Source organism: Sturnira hondurensis, unplaced genomic scaffold (genome assembly GCF_014824575.4).
Source record: "Sturnira hondurensis isolate 20B ecotype Veracruz unplaced genomic scaffold, ASM1482457v3 Scaffold0016587, whole genome shotgun sequence".
Classification (NCBI taxonomy): Eukaryota; Metazoa; Chordata; class Mammalia; order Chiroptera; family Phyllostomidae; genus Sturnira; species Sturnira hondurensis.
This window is the reverse complement of record NW_028089218.1, coordinates 921,869-927,868: the sequence shown is the minus strand read 5'-3', so window position 1 is coordinate 927,868 and position 6,000 is coordinate 921,869.

Below are 6,000 nucleotides of genomic sequence, written 5' to 3'. Positions count from 1 at the left end.
CATGACTTTGGATTAATTGGAGATCCTGCCTGGACAGGCAGGCGACACAGCTCACATGCCAGCGACCTGAAAAACGGACGTGTGCTCTTTTCCTGATTTACGGTACCCGGAGTTGGGACAGTGGGAGAAGGGAGCGCTGTGTGTGTGTGTGTAGGTGTATACCCTTAAAGACTTTAATATTTTAAGGAAGGCATTAGGCCTGAATAGCATTAAATAAACATTTTGTTTCCTTTTCACAAATCTCTGGCATTGAGAGATGTCTTTCTAATTGGCGGCGGACAGAAGAGCCCCATAGATATTAGTGTATCGTCCTTGGGAGGGGCCCCTGTTTTCTGTAGCAGTTTTTGGCATCCCTGGGTGGGCCAAGTATTGCCCCCCTGACCCTTGTTCAGTAACAATCTTTCAGGAACATTGCAGTGTTGAGATCACAGCCCCTCTGATTTGACAGATGGTAGACTGAGACCCATGCAGGGAAGGCAGTGAAACTGCAATGTGTAACAGGGTCAGGTACCATGTGTAACAGGGTCCTGGTCCAGACCCAGCTCGCGTGCTGGTCTCAGTGACTCTGAAGTTCTGTGGGGTCAGGGTGGTAGAAAGTTCCAAGGAGGCCTCTGTTCTCCAGGTGAACCCCAAGAGAAGGGGGTTCTCCAAGCCCATTCCCCCTCTCCTGACTTCTGTCATTCGGGCCTTCACCACACTGAGTCACCAGGCTGAAATCTCAGCCACACCCTGGCCTCTTTCTCTTTTCATCCCAGCATCCAAATCCACACTCACACAGCACTTGGAAACAGAGCCAGGGCTGGGACCTAGAACCAGCGATTTCTCCCTGGAGGCTGCTGCTGCTTTGGGAAGGGTCCCACCCCAGTTTCCATGTCCCCTTCTCTCTTCCCCTTCCTCCTAGGCCCACTCTCACTGCTCCTGCTCCCAAGCCCTGGAGCTGATGGTCGGGGGCTCAGGCTCCTTTGTCTGGTATAATTACAGCTAATCCTGCTCTCTTTCAGTTTCTGATTGTATTGAATATATTTACATCTCTTTTCTTTAATCTATGTGTGTCCTTAAAGCTGAAGTGATTCTCTTATAGGAAGTGTGTAGTCAAGTCTTGGGGCTTTATTGTTGGTTTATTTTTGTTTTTTTCATTCAGCCACTGTATGTCATGTGATTGGAGAATTTAATCCTTTTACATATACAGTGACTATTTGTTCAAATATATTTTATTAATTATGCTATTACAGTTGTCCTATTTCCCCCCATTATTCCACTCTGCCCTGTACAACCCCTCCTGCCCGCATTCTCCTGCTATAGTTTATGTCTGTGGGTCATATGTAAATTTTTTGGCTTCTACATTTCTCATACTATTCTTAACCACCCCCTGCCTATTTTCTACCTACCATTTATGCTGCTTATTCTCTGTACCTTTTCCTCCTTTCTTCCCCTCCCACTCCCCTGTTGATAACCGTCCATGTGATCTCCATTTCTGTGTTTCTGTTCCTGCTCTAGTTGTTTGCTTAGTTTTTATTTTTGTTTTTTAGGTTCGGTTGTTGATAGTTGTGTTTGTTGTCATTTTAGTGTTCATATTTTTGGTCATCTTCTTTTTCTTAGATAAGTCCCTTTAACATTTCATATAATAGGGCTTGGTGATGATGAACTCTTTAAACTTGACCTTATCTGGGAAGCACTTTGTCTGCCCTTCCATTCTAAATGATAGCTTCACTGGATAGAGTAATCTTGGATGTAGATCCTTGCCTTTCATGACATGGAATACTTCTTTCCAGCCCCTTCTTGCCTGTTAGGTTTCTTGTGAGAAATTGGACAGTTTTATGGGCACTCCTTTGTAGGTAACTCTCTCCTTTTCTCTTGCTGCTTTTAAGATTCTCTCTTTCTCTTTAATCTTGGCTAATGTAATTATGATGTGCCTTGGCGTGTTCTTCCTTGGGTGCAGCTTCTTTGGGGCTCTCTGAGCTTCCTGAACTTCCTGGAAGTCTATTTCCATTGCCAGATCAGAGAAATCTTTCTTCATTATTTGTTCAAGTAAGTTTTCAATTTCTTGCTCTTCCTCTTCTTCTCTGGCACCCCTATGATTCGGACGTTGGAATGTTTTAAAGATATCCTGGAGATTCCTAAGCCTCTCCTCATGTTTTTGAATTCTTGTTTTCTCATTCTGTTATGGTCAAACATTTCTTTCTTCCTTCTGGTCCACATTGATTTGAGTCCCAGTTTCCTTCCCATCACTGTTGGTTCTGTGTACATTTTCCTTTATTTCACTTAGCATAGCCTTCATTTTTTTCCTCTAATCTGTGATTACATTCAACCAATTCTGTGAGCATCCTGATTACCAGTGTTTTGAGCTGCACATCTCATAGCTTGGCTATCTCTTCGTTGCCTAGTTGTATTTTTTTTCTGGAGCTTTTATCTGTTCTTTCATTTGAGCTATTTTTTTTTTGTCTCGGCGTGCCTGTTATGTAGTGAGGGACAGAGCCTTAGGTCTTCACCAGGGCAGGGCAACCAATGTCACTGTGTTGTGGCACTGTTGTGGGGGAGGGATCTGAGAGAGAACCATGCCACTAGCTCTGTTCTCTGCCTGTTTTCAGTCACTTCCCTGACTACCCACAAACAAATCGGGCCGCTCTGATGCTTATTCCCAGGTGAGTGGGTTTGTGTACATTCTAGGACCCAGTAGTTCTCTCCAACAAACTTTCCTGTGAGGCTGGGAGTTTCTCCTGCTGCCACCTCAACCCTCACAGGTGTTTTCAGTCACAGGCTTTTAGTCTATTTCCTTGTGCTGGAACCCTGGGTTGCTTGGTCTGTCTCGCTCCCCAGTTTTCCCACCTGGTTTATCTACATGCGATGTGGGGCTGCCTGCTCCGCCAGCCACCACCTTGCTCACACCGGTCCTCCAGCCTCTGCCTTGCTGTGAGTCCCCTTCACCCAGCTGCCAGTCTCCACCTCTCCTACCAGTCTGGATGAATGTTTCTTCTTTAACTCCTTGGTTGTCAGACTTCCATACAGCTCAATTTTCTGTCAGTTCTGGTTGTTGTTTGTTTTTTAATTTGTTGTTGTCCTTATTTTGGTTGTGCAAGGAGGCATAGTGTGTCTACATACTCCTCCATCTTGGCCAGAAGTCTAAAATAATTCTTGATAGGGAAGCACTTATCAATTGTATTTGTAGGTATCATGTACTTCCTTTATTCCTTCCTTCCTCTCTTGCTGGGTTTTTCTGTGTAATTTGATTAATTTCTACAGTGGTAGCCTTGATTCCTTTCTCTTTGTCTCATTCGTATCTGCTCCATATAGGTTTTTGCTTTGTGTCTGCCAGGAGACATACCTAAAACATCTTATAGTTATTACTGTCTATGTTAAGCTTATAACAACTTAATTTCAACCACATACACAAATTCTACCCTTTTACTCACCCCTTACTTTGTTTTTATGTCAAAATTTTCATCTTTTATGTGTGTATCTATTACCAAATTATTTAACTAGTCATTTATTTTTTGCTTTAAAAAATTTTTTTATTGTTGTGCAATTACAGTTGTTGCCATTTTACCCCATTACGCTCCCCTGCGTTACCCACTTCCCACCTCCCACATTCAATTCTCACCTCATTGTTCCTTATCCATGGGTCCTTTATACATGTTCCTTCACATGACCCTTCCCCTTCTTTCCCCCGTTATCCTCTTCCCTCCTCCCCTCAGGTCATTGTCAGTTTGTTCTTTATTTCAATGTCTCTGGTTCTATTTTGGTTGCTTGTTTATTTTGTTGATTGGATTCCATTTAGTTGTGAAATCACATGCTTTTTATCTTTCACAATCTAGCTTATTTCACTTCTCATAATGCTCTTCAGTGCCAGCCATGCTGTCACCAAGGATAGGAGCTCCTTCTTTCTTTCTGCTCATAGAATTTCATTGTGTAAATGTACTAGTTTTTGATCCACTCATTTATTGATGGGCACTTAGACTGTTTCCAGCACTAGGCTATTGTAAATTATGCTACTATGAACATTGGGGTACATAGGTTCTTTTGAATTGGTGTTTCAGTGTTCTTAGGGTATAATCCCAGCAGTGGAACTGCCAGGTCAAGAGGCAGTTTTATTTTCAGTTATCTGAGGAAATTCCATACTGTTTTTATAGTGGCTCCACCAGTCTGCATTCCTACCCACAGTGTACTGGTGTTCCATTTTCTCTACATTCTCTCCAACACTCACTGTTTGTTGCTTTGTTTATGATGGCCATTCTCACCAGTGTGAAGTGGTATCTCATTTGGTTGTAATTTGCATCTCTCTTGATGGCTATTGATGCTGAGCATCCCTACAGTTATTTTTAATACCTTGTCCTTCTCTTCCTCTTGGAATTTCACTCATTAAATTTATTATTTCAATATAATAAAAATGTTGTGGTAGAAAAGGAAACCACACTAGTAATAAATTTGTTGAACTCCTCCTTTTGAGCACTGAGCAGTCAGTAAGTGTTGATGTCATTGCTCTGCCATTGATGAGTCAGAACTTTCCCAAAGAAAAATGCACACAAAGCCTTATCATAATACTTATTCCACTCTCCATACAACAGAGTCTGCAAGTATAGGAGGTCTCACGACCCCTTCTTCAACTGCAGTAATGTGCTATCTCAAAAATGTATATTTAAACTACAAACAAGTTCAAAATATTTTCAAAGAAAAAATATTGCAATTTCTTCATAAAGATTTCTGTATTTTACTACAAATCACATATACTTTTGTTAACCCTGAAAAAATTCCCTTGAAGTAAAATGTATACATATATATGAGTTGATATATATGTGTATGTATCTGCGTGTGTGTAGTGTGTGTGTGTGTGTGAAGTGTTGGTAGCTACCCTCATCCAAAGATAAGGTATTTTCCTTAATTATCTGTTAGTATGAAAAAATGAATACAGATATTTGTTTGAGAACTAAATACATAATGGTGAAACTTAAACTAAGGGACAAGAAGAAAATGAACTAGGTGGATGGTGTATTGGTGGGTAAATTACCAAAACATCTGTCTTTTCAAGTCAGCTGTCCTCTTGCAGGTTGAACTCAAGGATATTCTTTCTTTATTGCAAGCACACCCCCAAAGGCACTGGAATCTCCCTCACTACTATCTAACCAGGTGGTGCCGGTATTGTTACCAGCAAACAGTTCACTTCCTGGAGAGTTCCCAAGCCAAGTAAGGGCAAAGGACAGCAACAAGGCCTGCTGGGACAAGGAACCCTCCCCTTGCAGTGCACTGTAGGTCACTTTACCAAGGGCAGCTTCAGTGTATTCCAGCTGAGCCCAGCATCTTTGCGCTGAGGGTGTTGAGGGTGTGAACAGTTTGAAAAGTCTAGGGCTATTTCCAATTTAGAAGGAACAAGGTGAACACACTCGTTTCTCTTCCACCTTTCATTCTCTAAACCTAGCCAGGGTGCAGTATGGGGGGTGATCTTGAACTGAGGAATGAGGGCCTGGGCAGCAAAGGGGAGGCAGACAGAAACAAAGGACCTGGACGGAAAGATCAACCAGACAAAGGAAGTCAATGAGGGAGAAGCCACTGAATAGAGAGGAGCAAAAGGAGGCAGGTGACCCACCATGACCTCTTGGAGCCACCCACTTGGCTTGGGGAAGTAAGTGTGGCACCAGGGCCTGGAGGTGGCAGGGCCCATGGGGAGGATATCACTGAAATCCTCCGGTGAGGTACAGCTTCTCCCCATGTTCACTGGTGAAGATGGGCCTTCTCTGGTGTCCCAGCACCGGTCCATTGTGTGAACCCTCTGCTGCCTGAAACATAGACTTTCTTCACAAGCTGCACCTTCAAATGTTAGTTCTTCCCTGGTGCTTTGAGAGACAAAGACAAGGTGGGAATTTCCTCAAAGACAAAGACTGTGTGAGAATTTGCAGTCCCTAATGAGGAAGCTGCCCTCCAGCACTGCTCACTGAGTGCACACGAGCACACGTGCACACCTGGCCTTGTGGCACGTTGTTCCCACAGTATCACTCCCTGCCTGCTACA